The sequence below is a fragment of the Spermophilus citellus genome (assembly GCF_964194105.1).
Source record: "Spermophilus citellus genome assembly, chromosome: 12".
NCBI lineage: Eukaryota > Metazoa > Chordata > Mammalia > Rodentia > Sciuridae > Spermophilus > Spermophilus citellus.
Genome location: NC_138198.1, coordinates 2,685,701 through 2,707,121, shown reverse-complemented (window position 1 = coordinate 2,707,121; position 21,421 = coordinate 2,685,701). Strand labels below are relative to the sequence as shown.

General features: G+C 56.1%; 1 long non-coding RNA gene across 4 annotated transcripts; it reads left to right on the top strand.

The window, feature by feature from the left end:
- The first annotated feature begins 208 nt into the window (after nucleotides 1–208).
- LOC308631368 lies at nucleotides 209–14,901 on the top strand. Of its 4 annotated transcripts, none has more exons than XR_014018172.1 (6): nucleotides 209–740; nucleotides 2,856–2,948; nucleotides 5,317–5,383; nucleotides 9,161–12,231; nucleotides 12,725–12,915; nucleotides 13,412–14,901. It is a non-coding gene; the product is annotated as an uncharacterized lncRNA (long non-coding RNA). The 4 variants fall into 4 exon arrangements; XR_014018173.1 differs by adding an exon at nucleotides 984–1,208 and having other exon boundaries at nucleotides 12,725–14,901; XR_014018174.1 differs by having other exon boundaries at nucleotides 211–740; nucleotides 9,161–11,662; nucleotides 12,036–12,231; nucleotides 12,725–14,901.
- The last annotated feature ends 6,520 nt before the right edge of the window (nucleotides 14,902–21,421 follow it).

Here is a 21,421-nt window from a genome sequence, read left to right as displayed (position 1 = left end):
GTCTTGATGTGTGTTGAGGTGCTACTTTGTAAAATGCAAAAGCAAAAGGGTCCTCAAATCACCTTTCGGGCTAAGAGTGAATGCCACACAGACACAAGAATGAACTGGCTGACCACACACACACACACACACACACACACACACACACACACTTGTTGTTGAAACATAAAACATCTGCTCCGTCCTCCAAGACGATGAATGCTGGCTCTGGGAGGAGCAGCCCAGAGCATCTGGGATCAGCATCACCTCACAGCGGGTGACCTGGGCTTTGCCACTGCACCCGCCTCGGCTGGCAGCCCTGTCACCCACCCAACACACTTGTGGTCTGGCCGGTGTGCGGATGTTCCGACCAGCGCAGAAGGAGATTAACGCAGGTCTCGCCCAAGTCCCTCTGCAGACAGATGCTTCTTCCCCAGCAGAGCTAAGCGTTTCATATCCAGATACTGGGACTCCACACCATGACCCCATCCTGGGAAGAAGAGACCCTGAGGCTCCCGGAGCATGGCGACTGGCTCAAGGTCTTGACTCCAGTCTTGGAAAATTCCCAGGGCCTTGCTTGCTTGGTGGTCATCCCAGAGCTGGTGCAGGGGCTGCTTACGAAGCTGGTGGCACACTTGGCTGGGAGTCCTGTATCCCGACTGCACCCCTCAGATGTCTGTAGGAACCAAGGAGCCAGACGAGAGGGAGAGAAATAACTGGAGGTGGAAGGAGAAGGGAGCCAGCTCCCCACAGCTGTCCAGGTGAGCAATCTGTGTCCTTGCTGACCTGGCCCTGGCCCCAGGGCCCAGTGGTGCTTCGACGCTGCGAGTAAGCCTTCTGTTGGCAGGACCTCCTGTACCACTGTTATTTTTATCTCTGTGCCCGGTTGTAGTTTACCCCGATCCTCCTGGTTCCCCATAAACACAGCTTGTGGCTCTCTCTGGCTGCCTTCTTGCTTGGCATATAGGACAGACACCTGCCTCCACTTTGCATCTTTCTGGCAGGATCAGGGATACAGCAAGGTTCTTTCCAGCGGAGGGCCAGGTGGAGAAAGTGCGGGAAAACCAAGCCAGGGCCCTGGGGCTCTGAGGCTCTCCGTTGGTCTCCAGTGTGACCCTGCTCTGCTCAGCCAGGCATGCACGGGCTCAAGGCATAAGAACCCAGAAGGGGAGTGGGCTGGACTGTCCCCCACCACAGAGGAAGGTAGCTAACTGCCGCTCACCTGCCAGGTGAGAAGGCCCTTGTTTCCTTATGGCCAATTGAGGGGTGGCCTGGAGCATGAAGGGCTCTTTCTTCCTTGGAGGGGATGATTCCCCCTGGGTCAACTATGCCGTGAATACTTGTTACCGCTTTAGAATGAAGTCTGCTGCTCATGGCCCAGGGCCGTTGTAAGGGCCCACCAGTTTACCCAGCCTCCAAAAAAAATAAAACAAGGCCGACCTCCCAGCAAGTTGGCGGTGAGCCTGCTGCTTGGCCCGAGTTTCCTGGTGCAGTGCTGCTGGGGACGTTATTTATAGGAGCTTGTTTGACTTATTTGGGAGCCCTGCACCATGCCAGCTCAGAGAGTGCTCAAAGAGCCATCCTTTGGGTCTGCCTTTCAGGGGCGGAGCTCAGCACTTTGGTGAAAAGGCACTGAATGCTTGAGACCCAGCTCTGGGTTTGCTGCAGTCTGCACATTCAGGGCAGAGGTCAGGGCTCCATGTGGCTTCTGGGAACCATGCAATTGGAATTTGGAGAGGACCTCAGAGCCCACCTGGTCCTAACCTGTACGAGGTGCGCAGCTACCCCTACCTCAAGCTCTCCAGCAGCTCGTCTGCAATTTGCCTTGACTTTCAGATGGTCCATTGGAGAGAGCCCCATCCACCTGGTGTGTTCTGGTTCCTGGTGGCCCTATGGGCATTTCTTTTTTTTGGGGGGGGGGGCGGTTAGAAGTAACCAGGGATTGAACTCAAGAGCACTTGACCTCTGAGCCACATTCCCCATCCCTATTTTGAATTTTATTTAGAGACAGGGTCTCACTGAGTTGCTTAGCGCCTCACTTTTGAACTCTCGATCCTCCTGCCTCAGCCTCCCGAGCTGCTGGGATGACAGGCAGGCACCACTGTGCCCGGCTGGCATTTTGTCATCTGGGACTGTGAACCTTGGTGGGCAGAGGCTGTGCCTCTTTCAACCTGACATACTCTTTGGAGGCAAGACCAGGGCTCCACAGAGATGAGGTACTTCCCCCGTGTTCATGAGACAAATGAAGACACTCAAATGGACAACGCAGAAATCTTGTTCTTGATTTTCCCCAGATATCATGGAATATTTTCATGTGGAAAAGGGTGAATCTGAGTACCGCCTCTCCCTAGAGCATCTGGTGGAGGAGTCAGTGCCAAGGAAGGAAGCGGGATGGGTGGAGGCTGGGACTTGGTCCAGACCAGGGCTCCCGGGGAACCCCAGCCTGGGTATGGCAGGCCTGTTTCCAGGAGATTCTGCAGGGCTTGTGTGCATCTGCTAGAGGATCGTGCCCCCTCAGGGTCCTTCAGAAGGCTGGCCTTCTGAAGTGTCAAGGAGCATGGGTGGCCTCCAGGGGACATTCTGGAATGAACAGAATGCCCTCCTCCCTGGTTCCTGCTTGGCTCCCACTTACACATTTGGGGTGCTCACTGTCCCCTGCAGGTATGTGGGAGCTCTTGCTATAGCTAGGGGACTGGGCTGGGCAGTGTGGGGCCTGAGACGGGTCCGAGAGGCTCCTGCCCTCAGGGAACCGAGCTGTGGTCCAGGGATGGAGGGGAGGCTCGGGAATGTTCCAAGTCGGGGCGGAGGCTGTTGGTCTCCCAGGGTTGGATGTCCAGGCCCCTCAAAAGGAGCTACCACAGGGTCGTCTCCTGCAGGCCGTGTTCTGCTAGATCTGGGGTGCAGAGGTGAACTCCAGGTGGACAACCGAGCGGCCACCGTGGCCATTCAGGTATATGAGGGGACCCCGGGTGCTGTTTGAATGAGCTTTCTCACTGCTGGGACTAAATGACCAACCAGAACAACTGTGGAGGAGGGAGAGTTTATCTGAGGGCTTATGGTTTCAGGGGTCTCCATCACAGGCAGCAGGCTCCATTCCTGGGGCCTCAAAGTGAGGCAGGACATCATGGTGGCAGAGTGTGGCAGAGGGAAGCAGCCCACATGGTGACCAAGGAGCAGAGAGAGACTCCACTCTCCAGATACAATATCTACCCCACGGCCACAGCCCAACTGCCACCCTCCAGCCCCACCCACCACTTCAGTTACCACCCAGTCGACTCTTAGCAGGGGACTAACTCACCGATGGGTTAAGATCCTTACAACCATTTCTCCTCTGAACCCTCCTGCATCGTCTCACACTTGAGCTTTGGGGGACGCCCCACATCTAAGCCACAACAGGCACCCGAGGCTGAGGAAGTCCAGTGGGCGAGGTGGAGACCACCACTCTGGGTGCCCTGTGGCCTCAGAGGTTCCTGGGGTGTCGTGCCTCCTGTGGCACGCGGAGCCCTGAGCGCCATGGATTCCGTGTGGCTCTTCCCTCCCCCGGGCATTTCCCACTGGTGTCGAAATCAGGCCCAGAGAGGTCAAGATCGGGCGCTGCTTTAGTTAAAAGCCACCCGTGAGCTCTTCTGTCTGACCCTCTCCAGTGGGTGGCTGGGTGGCCACTGACCCCAAGGCAGTCCCGGGCTCTCTGCTGGCCTGCACCCTGACACCTTTGGCTCCAACCCTCGCTAGCTTGGATGAGCCTGCAGCCCAGCGACGTCATGCTGGAGAACTGCCCGGTGCCCTGGGGACAGGGACGCCAGCCCCCTGCCCTCTGACATCCTCTAAGCTTTGTGTCTGTTGTGGAGTGGCACGCGAGGGTGACAAACGATTCTCTAGAGTGAAGAGTCCAAGGGGCGGGGACCCCGAAGTCAAAGACGGGTGGATTCCCGGGGGTGGGGGCTGGAGGGAGATGGGGGGGGCGAGGCGGAAGGTAGGTGTGGCCCTGGGAAGATGGGCTCCGGCCCTCCACTGAGCGCCTCCTACTCCTCTCATGCACCCTTGGGTGTTCCCGATGGATCCTTCCTCGTCCGTGAAAGACTCAGAAGGCCCAAGGCCACGTGAGCCAGGGCTTGGTGGGGCCGGTGTCTGCTTCCAGGGTCCCGGAAAGGGGGGCCTGGGCCCCCACTGCATCAGCCCTGATGGCAAGGCCGCAGGCATCCGATGGAGTTCCTTGGGCAGCGGACAGCACTGTGTGTGTCCTGGGTGGCCTCCTGCACGCAACTGGCCACCCGGGCCCTGACCTGGCCGGTGCTCACCTGTCGCCATCTTGCAGTTCCTAATATTTGAACAGATATTCACGTCCTGCACTGGGCCCTGTGGGTGACCAGAGGTGGTCAGTGGCCACAAGGAGAGCTCCGTGCTCAGGTCTGTGCAGTGAAGGCTGGTGCCATCTCCCGGTCACTGGGACCCTGCTCTGGCGTGTCCCCCAGGGTTCCACATGGCTCTTCCAAGGCAGGACCCAGCTCCACTCCCCACCCGTCCTAGATGGGTGCCCTCTGCCCCCGTGGGCACTCAGCACACGTGGGCTGAAAGTCCTGCCCTGCCCGTGGCCTGCAGAAGAAGGGACATGGCCTCAGGTGTTTCCCAGTGAGGCCCTGAGTCAGAGGGCCACCGCCCAGGAGCCATGTCATGTGGAGGTCCTGGGAGGCAGGCCCTGGCTACCCCTTCCCCCGTGGAACGCCCTGGCTTGGGTGCCACCTGCCTGGCCCGCTCCGCTCTCCACAGAGGTCTGTGTGCACAGGTGATGCCTCTGGCTGCGCTGGGCTGCGCTGTCACCAGAGACCCCTTCACAGCTCCACAGTGAGGATAAGCCAGGCTTGGCCAAGGCCATTTTTCAGTTCCCATTTCTCTTGAAAGTCAGAAAATAGTCTGCTTCAGTGAGGGTGTGGACACCCACCGCTACAGGGTGTGACCTCAGCCACCCAAACCTCGGCGAGGGGTAGGAGCTGCAGGCCTTCTGTCACAGTTCCTGTGTGGGCCCAAGACCCGGGCGCCAGGCCGTGTTGATGGAGGAGTCCAGGCAGCCTTGATGTGCCCGAGAGGAAGGACACAGCTCAGGCTCCCCGGGTCGACTCTGAGCCTCGGGATCCCCCAGGGGAGTTGTCCTGCTTTCTCTTGACACTTGGAACAGAAGGGTCAGGAAATCCAGCCAGCACCCAAAATGGGGTCAGGACCGGGGTTGGCGATCTAGAGAAGTCCTGTGATATGAGGACCAGCGGTCAGGCACAGAGCAGGCTGGGCGACGGGCAGAGGGGTCCCTGGTATGGTACCATTCACCTGACGTGCTCTATGCAGGGGACACAGCCTGGCCTGGAAGGAGTGGACCATGGGATGTGGAAAGCACCTAGAGAGGTCATCGGAGGTAAGTGCAGAATTCCGACGTGGGATGAAGGTGGTTCTGTGAGAGTGCAGGTCGTGGCGGGGCAGGGGATGCCCGTAGGAAATCTCCTCAAAGAAGAGGACACCAAGTCGAGAGACAGAGGGCCAGGGTGTGGAGTTGTTCCAGACAGAAGAAATGGTAGGTGCCAAGGCCCTGTGACTGCCAGGCCAGTGTGGACATCCAGGCCATGAGACTGAGGAACTTTTGCCATGGGCCTGAGTACTGACTGGCCGGAGGGGCAGAGATAGCCTGGGGCTGATGTGACCTTGGTGTTATCACCAGAGACTTCAAGGGTTTAAGTGACCTGCCTTCTCTGTGTGAGTGTGTGTGTGTGTGCAAGAACAAGCAGCTGTTTGGGGAGAAGAATTTGGAGAGCCTCTGATAGCCCAAAGCAGAGGAAGAGTGTCTACCCGGAGTCTCCGTGGGCCACCCTGGGCTGCAGGGACGGGTTGGCAGAAGAGATGAAGAACCTCGAACCAGGCCTACCTGGGCCTCAAGGCCAGCCGCCGTGGCAGCAGCCTTCCCATGGCTGGGAACACATGGGAGGGCCCCCTGAGGGTGGTCAGCAGGGGACAGCAGCCAGGAGCGCTCCCCTCCCCCACCCGCCGGGCCACGGGTCCACACCCCTGGGTGTGCAGGGCAGGGGCTGGCAGAGGGTCAGGGGGTGCTAGGATCTGCCTTTGAAGACAGGGTTCTGGGGCTGGGCAGGCGGCTCAGAGGTAGAACTCTGCCCCCATGCAGGAGGCCCTGGGTTGCAACCCTGAAACCACAAACAAACAAAACTACACTGCTGACAAGGAGCAGGAACGATTTTAGCTCATGTTTGTGTGATTTGGGGTAAGAGATGCCTTTTAACCAGCATCAAAAAGAAGAAAGGAATATCTTAAAGGCTCCCAGATCTGACCTCTGCAAATGACAGATTTGCGGCTTAAAAATTAAGTATTTTGTTCTGGTAAGAGTTGAGTGATTAAGGAAAAACTGGGGGAAAGTTTTGCCATCCCTGTGAAAGATAGAAGCTTAGGGTCCACCATATACAAAGAGCTTGGCAAATGAAATAAATACAAAAATAAACATGGGCAAAGATGATGAAAATGGAAGAGGCCGAGATGACAGAAAAAGCAGTTCAGTTTTACCAGTAAAAATGGTCGTGTTAAGATGAGGTATTATTCTGCCTCTCAGATGAGCAAAATGTTTACAAACTGATAGTCTCAAGGGCAGCGGGTTATAGAAAAGGGCTCCTTCCTACATCGATGCTGGGATTGGGGACCATAGCAAATGGGCTACCCTGACTCAGCTGCCCCGTTTTAAAGGAATTTATCCTTCAGAAATGAATGAAGCTGGGGTCAAGAAAGTAAGCACAGGCTGTTCCCTGAAGCTCGATGGTAAAGACAAAGCAGTAGAATTCTCCTGGGCAGGAGAGGAGGTGGACATCCAGGCCAAGAGACTGAGTAACTTTTGCCGTGGGCCTGAGTACTGACTGGCCTGAGGCCTGCCCAGGAGACCCCGAGTTCTGTAAGAGCAAGAAAAGTGTCACTGTTGTCCATGGTGCCTTGCTCCTGGGTGGACCAGGCACGTGTGCAGGGAGTGATGCAGAACAGGGAGGACCCCGGGCCACGCAGGGGACTCTGGGGGCTCCCTCAGGCACAGGGAGCAGGTCAGTCCCAACGCTGCTTCTGAAATGCAAAGGGTCAACAGTTTTAAAAGACCAGAGGGTGGAAGGCCCAGCCCCTGTGGCTACCCCCCCGGGGCCACTCTTTCTCCTGCTGCTGAGGGTCCAGGCTCCATGTCCATCCTATACCCTCTTTGCTCCCAGTTCCAGAACAACCACCCACCACCTACTAGAGAAAGATGGTTTACTTCTACAGAGACACGGAGGGGCGTCTCGAGTCTTCCAAAACAACCCGCGGCCCCTTTGGAAGAGCTCCGTGCTCAGGGGAGGAGGGCGAAGGTGCAGCTTCAACCCTTGGAGTCTTGATTTGTTTTTAAAATGGCACTCTCAGAACCAGGACACGAGGAAAAGGTGTTCTCTCTTGTTTGGCCAAGCAGGACACGCGGCGTGTGACGGCTCCTCCCGGCTTTCCGTGGAGTGTCCACCCTCCTGGAGACCAGCTCTGGTGGAGAGCGGGGGACTCCCTGAGTGCCGCAGTCAGCTTTTTCACTGGGGTGACTAAAAGACGGTCCAGGACAATTTTAGGGGAAGGAGAGTTTATTTAAGGGGTCCACGTTTCAGAGATGCTAGTCCAGAGAGAGCGGGCTCCATTCCTTGGGCCTCAAGGGGAGGCAGGACCTCATGATGGAGAGGAGCAGCCACACCATGGTCAGGAAGCGGAGAAAGACACCGCTCCCACATGCCGAATGTGTGCCCCAAAGCCACCACCCAGCTGATCCCATCAACCCGGGGATTATCCACCCATGGGGTTCAGGTTCTCACCCTCCACACTCTGGACTGGTTGGAAAATGCGGCTCCTGAGTGTCCTGGGGCAGGGTCCTCACCAGCACACCAGATCACAGCAATGATAGTGCTCCGGTCCACTAGGACCCTGCTACTCTCCTCAGTGAACCCGAAGGACCCACCATCCAGCCACCTGCCAGGAGGGAAGGAGGTTGAGCCAGCGGCCCAGGCCACGTTCTTAGGCCTTTCAGAGAACAGCCCTCCGCACAATTCCTGGTGTCTGCTGGTTCTGGGAAACGAGCCACGGTGCTGAGCCATGGGGGGAGGGATGCACTTCCAGTCTCTTTTTGGGCTTTTATGAGCTGCTGGGCCACGGAGGGGTGACGCCAAGTTAGGCCTGGGGAGGATCCATGCCCTGCCCGGGGCCATGTGGATCACTCCTCTGTAGGTGTCTCTCCTCTGCAATCTGTAAACTTCAGCTTCTTTGTAAACTTCAGGCACATTCACCCCCAACCAGAGGAATACGCATCGCGTCACTGCAGCGGTGGGTGGGGGTAGGGAGACTCCTTCTGCCAGATTCCTCTTGTTCCCTTTTAAAACAGGCGAATACCAGACCTGGAAACTCACAGCCAAGGTTTTCTAGGGGTCCGGTGCAGTTGAGCTTGAACGGAAGGAGCCAGGGCTTTCTTGGGGGCTGCCGCAGGCCCTGATCTGGCTGCCCTGGCCCAGGCGCTGGGTGGCCGCCCTCCTCAGGGGGCTGGGGCGAGGTCCATGCCCCAGAATCTCCCAGCTGTGGAGGCTTCAGGCTGAGCAGCCTGTGACTGGGGCCCTCTGAAGATGTCTCCCTCATTTGGTGGGAAGAAGGCCGTCACCTTATATGAAGGGGATTCCCCCACAGGTCTGCTGTCCAGGGGGTCTCGCCTGGGGCCCGACGGGCCATCAAGCCCTTGGACACTGGGGGCTCCTCTGGTCTGGAATGTGATCTCGGGGGGGGGGGGGACAGCAGACAGCGCTGACATTCTGCTGACAGGGTCTTGAGGGGCCTGGGCTTGGAGGCCACGCAGACACAGGGTCTCAAGGCTGTCTCGGGGGCTCTGGGTCCACTCCCCTCCCCTGCTGGCTTCAGTGGTTGACAGCCAGAGCTGTCTGTGCTCTTTAGCAGCTCGTAGAAAGAAATCTTTGTTTTACAAGAAAGTGGAATGTTGTCTGCTAGAAGCCTTTAAGGACTAGCCAAGGGGACGTCACAGACACTGAGCGGACCATAGACTGTGGGTCCCAGGAGACATTTGTTTTGTTTTTGTTTTTTTTTTTTTAAAGAGAGAGTGAGAAAAGAGAGAGAGAGAGAATTTTTAATATTTATTTTTTAGTTCTCGGCGGACACAACATCTTTGTTGGTATGTGGTGCTGAGGATCGAACCCGGGCCGCACGCATGCCAGGCGAGCGCGCTACCGCTTGAGCCACATCCCCAGCCCCAGGAGACATTTATTTAACGGTTTGTGTAAATGTCCATCTCAGGGAAGACGGGATGGGTGCAGGGGGCTCCGGCTCCCTCTGATCAGAGGCCGTGAGAAGTAAGAGGCTCACAAAGGTCTCTGGCTTGGGGACAAGACATGGCAGGGTTTTTTGGAGGGGCTGATTCCCAGGGAAACCCACGGGGAAGTGGAGACTCTGGGGGTGCTCTTGGGATGAACACAGGGGGAAGGGCGGGCCATGGGGCAGGGGGCCGCAGAGAGGCGGGAGACGTGGCTGATGGCCCTGCAGATGTATCCTGAGAGAGGCCAGCCTGAATGGGCGGGGACAGGCCAGCATGCTCCGGTTGAGGCTGTCACTGGAGAGGTTTTAGTGGACAGCCCTGCAGGGAGGGATCCCAGCAATTGGGGGTTGCAGTCCTTCATGCCATAAGGGGGGTCTGTTAGGGGCATGGCTGAGCCTGTTGCCGGGTAGAAGGTCACCAAGCTGCGCTGGGGTTTGGGTGCAGAAGGGTCCAGGCAGGCCCAGGCTGAGGTGGGATTGGGTGCAGCCATGGTCAAGGTGAGCCGCACCCACCACGTGCATTGGAGTCCTCACCTCTACGTCCACTCCTGGAGGAACCCAAAGAAGGCAGTCGCTGTCTGAAGAAGTGGGACCCTGAGGATGGCTCCTGAGTGAGACCTGGTCGGTGCCGCCGTGGAGGGCCTCTTCCTGACGTCACAGGAAGGCAGGCTCGGCCAGGCCTCGTCTCTCTGACCTACTGAGAGAGCACCTGACTTAGAAGTCGAGGTACCATGAAGGGGTCCGCCTGACTCTCGGGGTTCAGCTGACCTGCCAGACCCCTGGGGGGCCTTGAGCTGGTGTCCAGGGGCCCTCCACCTGGCAGCAGGGTGAGGATGCTTTGGAAGGGCCTCTCTTGAGGGTGGAGGTGCGATCACTGGGCCGAGTTGAGAGGCCCTTGGACGTGGTGCTCCTGTCTTCTTCCCCTCACATCATCGGGCGGTCTGTCTTGGACTGTGTGCCAGCCGAGAGCCTTGGAAGCCAGACAGCTCCTCGGCCAGTCCACACCGGCACGGTCCTGGTCGTGATGGGCCGGGTTGGGCAATCTTCAGAAGTCATGCTGGTGTCCTCACCCATCCCCCAGCACCTGTGCGTGCGACCTGATTTCGAAACAGGGGCTCAGCAGATGCAATCAAGTTCAGACGAGGTCATTAGGGGGCACGTGAATCCAGTGACCTTTGTCCTGAGGGGAAAAGAGAAAGACACACGGGGGAGGGGCCGTGGGCAGACAGAGACGGGAGGGCTGCCACGGGTCAGCACCACCATCAGGGGCCAGGAAGAGGCGGCAAGTGTCCTGCTTAGTGTCCCAACGGGCTTGGACTCCGGCTGACGTCTTTCCTTCTGACCTCAGGCCTCCAGAACCGGGAGGCAGCCCATGCTGTTGTTTGGCTGCCCGCATGAGGGGCTTTGCTATGGCCGTCCTAGCAAACTAGACCTGGGATGTGACTCGTCCTCCTGTCCTCCTGGATCCTGGTGTTTGTCACTGCCACAGCCGCCTTCTCAGATCTTCTCTTCCTCCGCTCAGAGGTCACGGGATGGAGGCCAATCTAACTGCCCGGTGCCCTCTCTCCAAGTGTCTGGATCTCCTGCATCACTGGGGCCAACCCTCGAGATGCCTGGGCTGCGTGCGTCACTGTCCTCACCTTGCACAAGAAGCAGAGGCTCCGAGGCACCTGGGGTCCAGATGCACAGAAGCAGACTCGATGGCACAGGGGTAGAGGCCATCCTCTACTCTCTGCCTCTCTGCATGACCATTTGCCCTGTGTGTCCTTTTCTTTTTCTCCACCCGTTGCTGGGTCCCCACCCACTCTGGTGACTTCATTGGAGCTGGGTTACATCCATTTCCTAGACTGCACAAGAAGAGATGGGACTCCAAACTGTGTGCTTACCTCTCTGGCCTCCTGAGCCCATATCCTCTGGGCCTCTAGACTGTGAACTGAGAAGAGCCAGCCCTGGTATCGGAGGTATCCCCTGGGGCTGGAAAGAGTAGGACTTTCAGAGTCACTCTGCTGTCATTTGGATTCTGAGTGTCCCCTAAAGTCCACTTGGGAAGGCTGGCTTCTGGGGTTGTGATGTTGGGAGGTGCTGTAGACTCTAAGAGTTGGGGGTCTTCTGGTCTCTCTCTCTCTGCTCTGGTTTTAAATGTGACCATTTGCTCCTGCCATGATGTCCCACCACTGGCCACACTTACCTGTGGCCAGCCCAAGGGGCCACCTGATCTTGGACCTGGAGTCTCCTAAACTGTGAGCTCAACGGACATTCCTTTATGAGTAGCCTGTGTCAGGTGTCGACACATCGTGGTGACACACAGCTGAGAAGTGCGGACATCCCTCTGGAGGTGAGTACGTTAGTTCCTGGCGTCAGTTGGGACCTGGGCAGGCTGCTGCCTACATCCCGAGATTTGATTCTCCCACCTGCAAAACTGGGGAAGTGACCACTGGTTCCTGGCTCCCAGGGCGTGGGGATCCTGGGTGAGGGACGGCTGCCCCACCATTGTTGCCGATCTCCTTCACGGTGCCGAGCTCCGAGGCTGTCCTGGGAGGAATGCTGAGCCTGGTTTTGTTTAGGGGGTGGGGGGATGAATGCTCCGTGGGCCAGCGTCAGCAAGCGTGCCTTCCTGGACTTTTCCTGAAGTCCCGGGGCATTGGACTCTTGCTGTCTGCAGTGCTGCCTGCCCTGTTTTCTCAATCACCTCTTTTTTTCTGCTTAAGGTTCCTAGGCCCCCAACACGCTGGATTCATCAGGATGACAGCCAACGGTGTCACGGATGACTGGGATCCTGATATGAAACCGTGCGAGTGACAATCCCTGACCTTTTCTCAGCCCCGGGAATGGATGCTCAATGTTTGTGCCATGTGTGTCACCAAATGGCCTCCTTGGAGCACCCCTTGACAGATGAGGGACGAGGTATGGGACTGTGGGTGGCTTGTGCAGGACCTCACAACTTTAGGAGAGCTAGAAATCATTTCTGGGCTCCTGGGCCCTTCAGCCCTTCTTCCTAGGTTAACTCACAGCTGATGACATGTGGTTGCAAAGGCTGGTGGTGGCTGGGAGGGAGGCCAAGAGAAAGAGGCCTCCGGGTGAACCAGATCCCAGAGTTTGCAGGTGCCTGGCTCCTTTCAAGGCTCTGGACACGGTGGAAGGGGAGGCTGGAATCTGTCTGAGCTTGGGAAGGAAACTTGCGAAATGCCACTTGTGAGAAAGAGAAGAACAAAGTGATTTTCGAAGTGGAAACAGGACCCCGGCCTCTCTTCCTTCCCACCCGTGCTTGGTCAATGCTCATGGCCAAGGTCACGGCAGAAACCACCCCTGCACTCTGCACGGACCCAGATAGGTTCCAAATCCTCTTTAGCGGTCTGATCAGTCTATTTCTCTTGTTTTTCTGCCTCTTTTCTTTCAGCTGTGACTACCTAAGGGTTTTTTTTTTTTTTAAATCTCTAAGACAAAATTAAATGCCATTGTATGCAACCTCTTAGATCCTACATTCTGCTGGTCAAAACGAGTGGACATTGCCAAATGCTTCTGAGTTCATCTTTTCTAACACTTCCAGTGGGGGAAGCATAGTGGGATGGTAACTGAAGATGCACCAAGGTGAAAACAATAAAATAAACTTGTCTGTGTCTATGGGAAAATCCTTTTGCAAAGACAGAACCCAAATCTGAGCAAGAACTATTAAAATGGGTTTTCAAACTCGGGGGGAGGGGGGGCAAAACATCCTTTGATCAAATCCTTTAAAAATGGGAAGACAAAGACCAGAATGTTCTTGGGCAAATCTTGGGCATTATAATCCTGACAAGTTTGAATAGTGCTCCACAATGAAGTCCAAAAACATGAAACTACTTACCCAAAATAGCAACAAACTTTCCAGCCACTTTGTGTTCTTTCAAAGCTGAAAAACCCCAATCCCACAATTATCCATTGAGAAACCCTCCTGCCCACCTTAGTTTCCCATTAGTGCTGTGCCGTTTACATTAGTCACTTGGCATGCTCCAAGTAGAACAAAGTAGGTGAATTCAAGTGAGCTTAGGAGGCAAGATCTCCCCCTTTCCATTCTCAGGCTGAATTTCCCCCACTTTGTTCTTTCCAGGGGAGGGAGGAGTCTGGGAGAGATTGCTGAGATCAATTACCAGATGGTACCTGTTGACCACAAATAGTCTTCTCAGAAAACAACCCGCCACTGCAGCTCTGCAGGAAGCACAGCAGGAGCCACTTAGAGACAGAGGCAGGAGAAGGAGAAATGGAGCTGGCCCTGGATGTCTGGGGAGGGACATCCCAATTCACCTGGAACAGGCCAGCTTGCACATGGCCCCACTGTAGGACAGGGCTTGCCTGGCCATCTGGTCTAGCTGCCATCTGGGGTGAGATAAAGTTCGGCTGATGAGTGTCACCCTGAGAGAGTGTCAGAGGTGGCCAGAGGGTCTCAGTTTTGCTTTTTCCTCTGCAAACTCCCAGAGGAGCCTCAACCGTAGCAGTCAGGCCAACAGACCTATCTGAATTAGAGGGGTCCTGACCTAGTCTTTGTGGGCAGTTTTGGGCAGGATCCTCATCTGCCATGCCACCCACTGGAGGTGCTGACCACACGTGCTCAGAGGAATCCTGAGGGCTCCATTGTGCTTGGTTGCCCAGGTGGCTTGGATGAGGACACCAGCTACTCCACGTATGAACTGGGCCGTGTCTCCAACTGGGTCAGTCGCCATTCATTTGTCGACTTTGTTCTGCGTGACAAGTGCTCACAGATGGCTTTTCACCCAGTGGCTCCGTGGCTCTGGTCAGCCCTCCCTACCTGCAGGTGCTGCATCCACAGGTCCCCCCCAGCTGTGGACTGAACCCAGTGAAAAGAAGAAATGTCTGTACGGAACGTGCACAGAGTCATTCCTCACCAGAATGCACCCTAACAACTGCTTCCATCCCATGGAACCCCATTCGGCATTATAAGTAATTTAGAGATGATTTGAAGGATCCGGGAAGATGTATGGAGGGTCTGAGCAAATACTACATCGTTTCACATAAAGACTGTGTCTATAGACACCTCATAGATCCGGTTACCCCTGGATACTGAGGAATGACTGTACTTGAAATGTGTACCAGCTGCCCAGAGGTGGACGGTGGTCCCCTGGGTGCCTAGCTGGAGGTCCGGTCACTGGCTTTACTCTGACCCCCCCACACCAAGGAAACTCGACATGCTTCCCCACTCCCATGGGCCTCCTTGACGGTCAACAACGAACTACTCTCCAGCGGCTGCAGATAGCAAGAGGTACATACTTTGGACCAAGAATTAAAGAACGACCTGCAGTGGAGATGCTGATAGATCTCTTTCCAATTCTCTCTCAGCACTTGGCAATCTCTCATGCGTTTTGGAGTCCTGGCACCATATTGGAGCTTGAAACTCTGCGTCAGCCCTTCTGGGCATTGTTCCATGTCTGCCATTGGCTTTGCCAAGGGTTGACATCCCCAGAGCCTTTCCCTCCTCCCACAGGTTCTCGTCAGGTTCTCCCTGAACAAAGGCCAGTCCTGCCCACGGAGAACCCAGCTTCTGCCAGCCTGGGGGGGGGGGGGGCTCCCAACCCCATCAGGGGACGCCTGAGGGCTCATGGATCGATGATGTCCTGGGTGAATTATAGAATGTCTCCTCCTTCTCGTGAGGTGCATCGGTCAGGCTGTGAGCTTAAAACTGCATCTAGGGCGGGGTTGAGGCTCAGAGGCACAGCGCTCGCCTAGCATGCGGCCATCTCTGGGTCGTGCCAAAGGCTCTCCATCAACAGGCTGCTGTAGCATGGATGGGGAAGGTCACCCAAAGGCCTGTGTGTTAAAGACTTGGTTCTCGGTGTGGCGCTATTGGGAGTCTAGAGGCAGGTCTTTAGTAGAGGTCGTGCCCTTGACGAGGATAGTGGGAACCTAGCACTTTCCCCTTCCCCTTTATCACTTCCGGGTCATGAGGTGAGCCATTTTGCTCTGCCATAGGCTTCCCCCACCATGTGCCACCTGGCCACAGGCCCAAAGCAATGGGGCCACCAGCCCTAGCTGGAAACCTCTAAAACAGTGAGCCTGAATAAACCTTTTCTCTTTATAAGGTGATCATCTCAGGGTTTGTTACAGTGACAGAAAGCTGACTACCACATAGACTCTGGGCTCCATCCACGTCTAGATTTGGCAAGAAACATGTGGTTCCAGGACTGTGTGTCTGGGAACTGGGTCTCTGGGTGCTGTTCCCAGGGGAGCCATGTGTTTGTGTGTCTTTCTTGGTACCATGAGATGGGTCTCTATGTACCTGGATTCCCTCCTTTTAACGATAGGACTCTGAGCCATTTTCAGGCCGAATACACAATGGTTCCATTCTCAAAGTGTCGTCGGTGTGTTGTCTGAACATTTTGCTTGTGAGTCTCACTCCAAGAGTACCCAGGGGATTGTTGGTGGCAGAGTGGGGGCAGAAAGCTTTCCTCCTGCTTTTTGAAGAGGCCCCAGCTGTGAGCGTGTTCTGACCCAGAGCCCTGAGTCTGCCCCATTCTCTCTCAGATTTGGGCAAGATCCTTAGGATGCGGCCCCTTTGCAGGTCCCACGACCTGCCCGTGACGCTGGCCTTCATACGCACCCAGACCCTGGGCTGTCACTGCCTCCTGCCTTCCTTCCAGTCCCCTCCATAGTTGGTATGAGCTAGATCAAGACTGTTCTTCCAGGAAGCCACAAGCCTCCTGGGGTGGGGGGGGGCTGAGGGACATGAATCAGCTTCCAGACAAGTTTCTAAATCGATGCTTATTTTAAGCCCGTTTCCTGTCTTGACTCCAGAGAGGCAGCAGCCTGGTTATCCATACTCCCCACCCCTCCCTATTGCACTCCCGGGATTCATGCATTTATGCCTAAGCACTGAAAGCATGGGAAGGATTGCCTTCTAAATCTAAGCCGGATGGACATCCCGCGTCCAAGTTCATCCAGACCTATGGCCCACAGATAGGCAGGTAGGATGGAGGCTTCTGGGAGTGGACAACAGGTTTTGTCCACATAGGTATGGGCCCCAGGTCTTTTGCACCTTTTCATTCCACGGCTGTGCGTCACCGACTGGACTCTGTCCCAGAATCCAGCCTCCCGGGCTGCCTGACTTTCAGACAGCATCTGTCGCGGAAGCTCACCTCGGGCTACGGAGGAACACCAAGCCTCTCCGCGTGCCCCTCTTTCTCCCTGCTTCTCCTAGTTGCTGGTCAGCTCTTGGGGGGCCTTGCACTGGAAGGAGGCTCGGGTCTCACTTTCTTGGTGGAGTCCGCTTCCCTGAGACCCGCCAGCACCTCCTGCAAGACCTGGTCCCCTCCTGCAGCCTTGTGACCAGCCACCTTTCCTCGGGACTCACCTCTGTCCACAGTTCCTTGTTCATGGAGACTTCCTCTTGCTAGAACGTGGGCTGCCTGAGGGCGGACTTGTTTTGTTCACAAAGAATCCCTGAGCTTAGCTCATGGACACACCTGTTATGAACCTCTCTTGGGTCGAATCCACTGCGAGTTACAGCTCACCTTGCCCAACAGCCCATCTTTAAAAGTCAGGAGCCCCAGACCCCTAGAGCTCACCCACTGGCCTGGGATCACGTGGGTGGCCCTGGCAGGGGAGACTCTGGTGGTCTGGGACCCACCCAGGGACCCTGGAATGGTTCCCCCATCCCAGCAAAGACCTCCTGTCCTCTTCCTTGCAACGCCCCCCTGCAGACCTGGTGGAGACCGGGGGACAGTGTCCACTAAATGAAGAGGTGGGCACTAGAGGGGGGGAGTCTGACCCGCTGCCAGCTTCCTGGGTGGGACTCCGGGTCTCTAGCCGGGTTCCTGTCACCAGCTAGCTGTCAGGTCTTGGGACAAACTATGCTCTTTCTCCATGGCTCAGTTTTCTCATCTGCCCAACGGGGGCTATAAAGACAAGTGCTTCCCTCCTAGGGCGACCCTGTGGTCTAGGGAAGAAAATGCAAAGAGCTTGGGACAGTGCTAACGTACGTTTTTAGCACTCAGTAATGACAGCTGTCCGAAGGACGCAATAAATGTTCCTTGTGGCATCGAGGACAATAGGGGCTCTTGTCACATGATTCAGGAAAGAGTGTGGGGTGGAGGGGTGTGCACAGAGGCTGCGACCCTGGGAGGCCCTGGGACATTTGTGGATGTCTTCTCAGTAAGTACATAGATGTTGAGAATCGCAGTCTCAGGTTTTCTTGCTTTTTTTCTTTTTTTGGAGTATTTGCAGTCTTTTTTTCATGTCACCTAACAGCTCTGCACTCACTGGATGAACTTGCCCAGAAGCTCCGTCTCCTGGGCAGCTGCCCTTGGGGACATTTCCCATCAGTGCTGAGGCATCTGCTCCTGTTCCTTGTCTCTCTCCCACCCAGAATCCCTCTGCAGCCCTTGTGAATTTGCTCACCTGCTAAGGCACTTAGTAGGGCTGCTGGGGCCTCCGTCCCAGTCCATCCAGATCCGGGGTTCAAGCTTTAAGAAGGGGAAAACTTCCCCAATGCTAATGTGTCTATGAGGCCCAAGGACTGCTGGGGTGACCAGATCCGGGGTCAAAGTGCAGGCAAAGGAGGGCTTGGATTTCAGAAGAAGCCATCTGGGAGTGGCCATAGCCAAGAGGACTTTATGCATGCTTTGCTGCAGCTCTTGGCCCTGCGTGCTCCTGGACATGCCTCGAACAGCTTTCAGGCTGCAGTTGTGCTGGACATTGCCTCGCAACTCCAGCCACACAGGAGCAGATCTTGCCCCCACTCTGCAGGGTAGGACTCCTTTCTCGTCCCAGGCCTGGCTTTTTAAGCAGCCCTGTTGCCAACAGCTGGAGTCTTTTTTTAGAGGCAAGCCGACAGCCCAGCATTTGTACCAAATGTTCTTTCCTGGTTTGGCCTGAGCCTGGCATTCACCAGCAGCTGCCGTCCCAGCCTTTCCATCTCCCCTTCCTCTTTCCCTGATGTCTTCATCCCTATTTTCCTGGCTTTTAACACCCCCACCCTGCCCCAGGCGAGTGCAGCTAGGCCTGAGGCTCAGCCCCCAGCAGAGGTGCAAAGACCCGTTCCCACTGGGGAGCCACAGTGGGAGGACCAAGAGCAAGCTGGGGTGGGTGAGTGGGCGCTCCTCTTGGGTCCCTGGGGAGGGCCGGGGGTTTGGGGGACAGACTGATAGAGTGACCTCCAGGAGATGCTCCTCCATCCACGTCCACCGCTGGGGATTTGGGTTCCCCAGGGCCTCTGCCTTCTGGCCTCTTGTCTCTGGAGGCTGACCAGCTGGACACTGCCTGGGGCACAGCCCTGGGCTCCTGGGTCTGTGTCCCTAACGTCTCAGCGAGTGGGGGTGCTCAGCGGGCAGAGCCCACGACCCTGTCCTCCCCAGTGCCAGAGGCTGCTCAGGAGGAGACGTTAGAGGTCTCTCGGGAAGGACCAGAGATCAGGTTGGTCAGGGGCAGAGGGCAGGGAGATGAAGCAGGGTGGACGGACCTGCTTGTCCTGCCTCCCCAGTCCCCGGCAAAGGCACAGCCGGGACGCAAGGCCCCAGAGCCCTGAGTCAGCAAGCTGCTCCTGGACCAAGTGGTGGTCAGGAGGCCTGTTAGCCCGGAGCCCTGAGCCCCGTCTGTTGAAGTGGAAAGCCAAGGTCCAACCTGGGGCCACGGGGGGACCGTCCAGAAGAGATGGCGAACTAGCCTTTATCCAGTGTCTCCAGGACGCAGCTCTGTCCCTCCCCTCCTCAACCCCGACTGGCCTGGACAGTCCCCCTGCAGACCAGAGGACAGAGGGCTTGTCTTCATCTTTAAGACCTGAACGTGACTGAGGGCTGCCAGCAGGAGGTTTCTTAGCCCTTTCTTGGTCCTGTACCCAGTGACCCTGCCCAGAATGTTTTCCCAAAGTCCAGTTGTGTAGTGAGAAGAGGAAAGGGGCTGGGGACCAGCTATGGCCCAGGTGGACTTCTGACGGCTCGGAGTCACAAGCGCCTCCTGGGATAGGGAGGAGGGCCCTGGCCACTGTGTTCCTTGACCCCTGGATCTTACTGTTCAGTAGTTTGCTGGAGGGCTGAAGCCAGAGATCTCTTTTGAAGGTGATCCCTCTACCATTCCCTCTCCGCAGTCGACATAGAGAATGTCCCTGGGTCCTGAGACAGAGGAATTTTTTTTCTCTTCAAAATCAAGCATTAGGCAGACCTTTTTTTTTTTTTTTTTTGGTATTGGGGATTGACCCCAGGGGCGCTCAACCAATGAATCTCATCCCAACCCTTTTTTTTGTGTTTTTATTTAGAGACAGGTTCTCATTGAGTTGCTGAGGGCCTCGCTAAGTTGCTGAGGCTGGCTTTGAACTCACCATCCTCCTGCCTCAGCCTCCTGATCCCCTGGGATTACAGGCCTGCGCCAGTGCACTGGGCTGCAGCAGACCTTTGACCAAGGCTGGAGGTTCGATGGAGGGTGGGAGGCCCTGGGATTATCGTTATTGATCGTGGTTCCTGACGGTGTGGGCACTAGCTGGACCGGGAAGCATCTCCTTTCTCGGTACTTGGACAGATGGGGCTTTGTCTGCCTCCAACTCGGGGGTCACATTGAGTGTGCAGCCCAGAGAGCGGCATTAAAAATAGCCCCCCTTGGGGAAGAACTTTCTAGTACAGGGCTGGGGGTGTGCTCTAGGCTCAGACTCACTCCCCTCTCCTCCTCTGGCCGGAGCGGAGCCGCGTGATGTCACCTTTCTAAGCCACGATTCTCCAGGGCTTAGATAAGCAGAGGCATCTGCACGCTGGGCCCTGGTGATGATTGTGTCTTCAAAGGTCGCCTCACCCCTCCGTGTCCCCTCTGGCCAGCTTTTCCTGCAGTGTGGCTGCGACCCTCCCCCACTGAGAGGCAGGGGTTCCGTCCCCCCTCCTGTATCCTGCCTCCTCCCGTAGATCAGGAGGGAGGTCACACTGAGCTGTGTCTTAGAAGGAGACGCAGATTTCAGACGCCACCTGCCCTGTTCTCTCTTGCTTTGCTTGCTCTGGAGGAAGCCAGTGACATCTGGGAGGACACACAAGCAGCTCCCAGGGGTGGCCAATGGCCAGGGCAAGCTGCCAGCCCAAGTGCTAGAGTCCCGCCCTCCGGGGACCTGAGCCAGAGAGGCCCTGGCCAGCCACCATGGAATGCTGACCGCTAGAGACCCAGCGAGAGGACCCAGGCTTGCTGATCCAGCCACTGGGCTTTGGGGTGCTCTGTGGGTTCGCCCCCGTCCCCTGAGCAGGTCTGTGGTCACAAAGAGGAGACAATCATGACATCACCCACTCTTCGATGGTAGGCAGACGGAAACTTCCCAGCTCAGTGATGTTCCTTTCCCAAAGCCAGACCTGATGCTTCACCTCATGGATACGACATCCGTGTGCCCATTGACTGTCTGGGTACCAACTTGTGTGCTCTCTGGATGTGGCCCTCATCTCTGAGAAAAATCACACCTGAGGCAGGGACTGTGGAACCCTACCTGCCCCTTGGTCCGCACATGGACACCGGGACCCCCTGCTCATCTTCCTACCCTTCCAGCCCCAAAGCACTGGACATAAAGAGGCAGAGGTTGAGGACCCACAGGTTTGCCTGGACATCTGGAGAATAACTTTAGATATTTACTTTTGATCTGCAGATCATACTTTTGCCTTGGAAAGCTTTAAGAGTAAATGATTAGATCCACTAGAGTAACACACACACACACACGCGCACACACACACAATTATTCTTCGTGGAGGAGGTACTTTGTGTGCCTGCTGTAAGATTTGCACTGTTTTGGTTAAATGTGGGGAAAAAAATGTACTTGCTAAAGAAAATTGTCAGAAGGAGACTAAGTGGTGGAAAATGTGAAGCTGTCCTTGGCTGTGGACCTTTAAGAAAAAACATGTGCATGCGTGCAAGCTCCCAGCTGGGCCCAGGTTCCTGATACGGAGGAGGATTTTGCTTTGAAGAGCCGGGGAGCTTCTTGGAGCAGTTTATGGTGGAAAAGTGATTTCTGTCTCCCGATCTGGGTCGACCAGATGGCTGTGAGTGTGTGCATTTAAACATAGTAGGACAGCCTGTCCACCCTGTCCTTTCTTTTATGGGCTCCAGCTAAACTGCAGTGTTCCTCGGCCTCCCTTGCAAGGGGGTATGGCCCCAG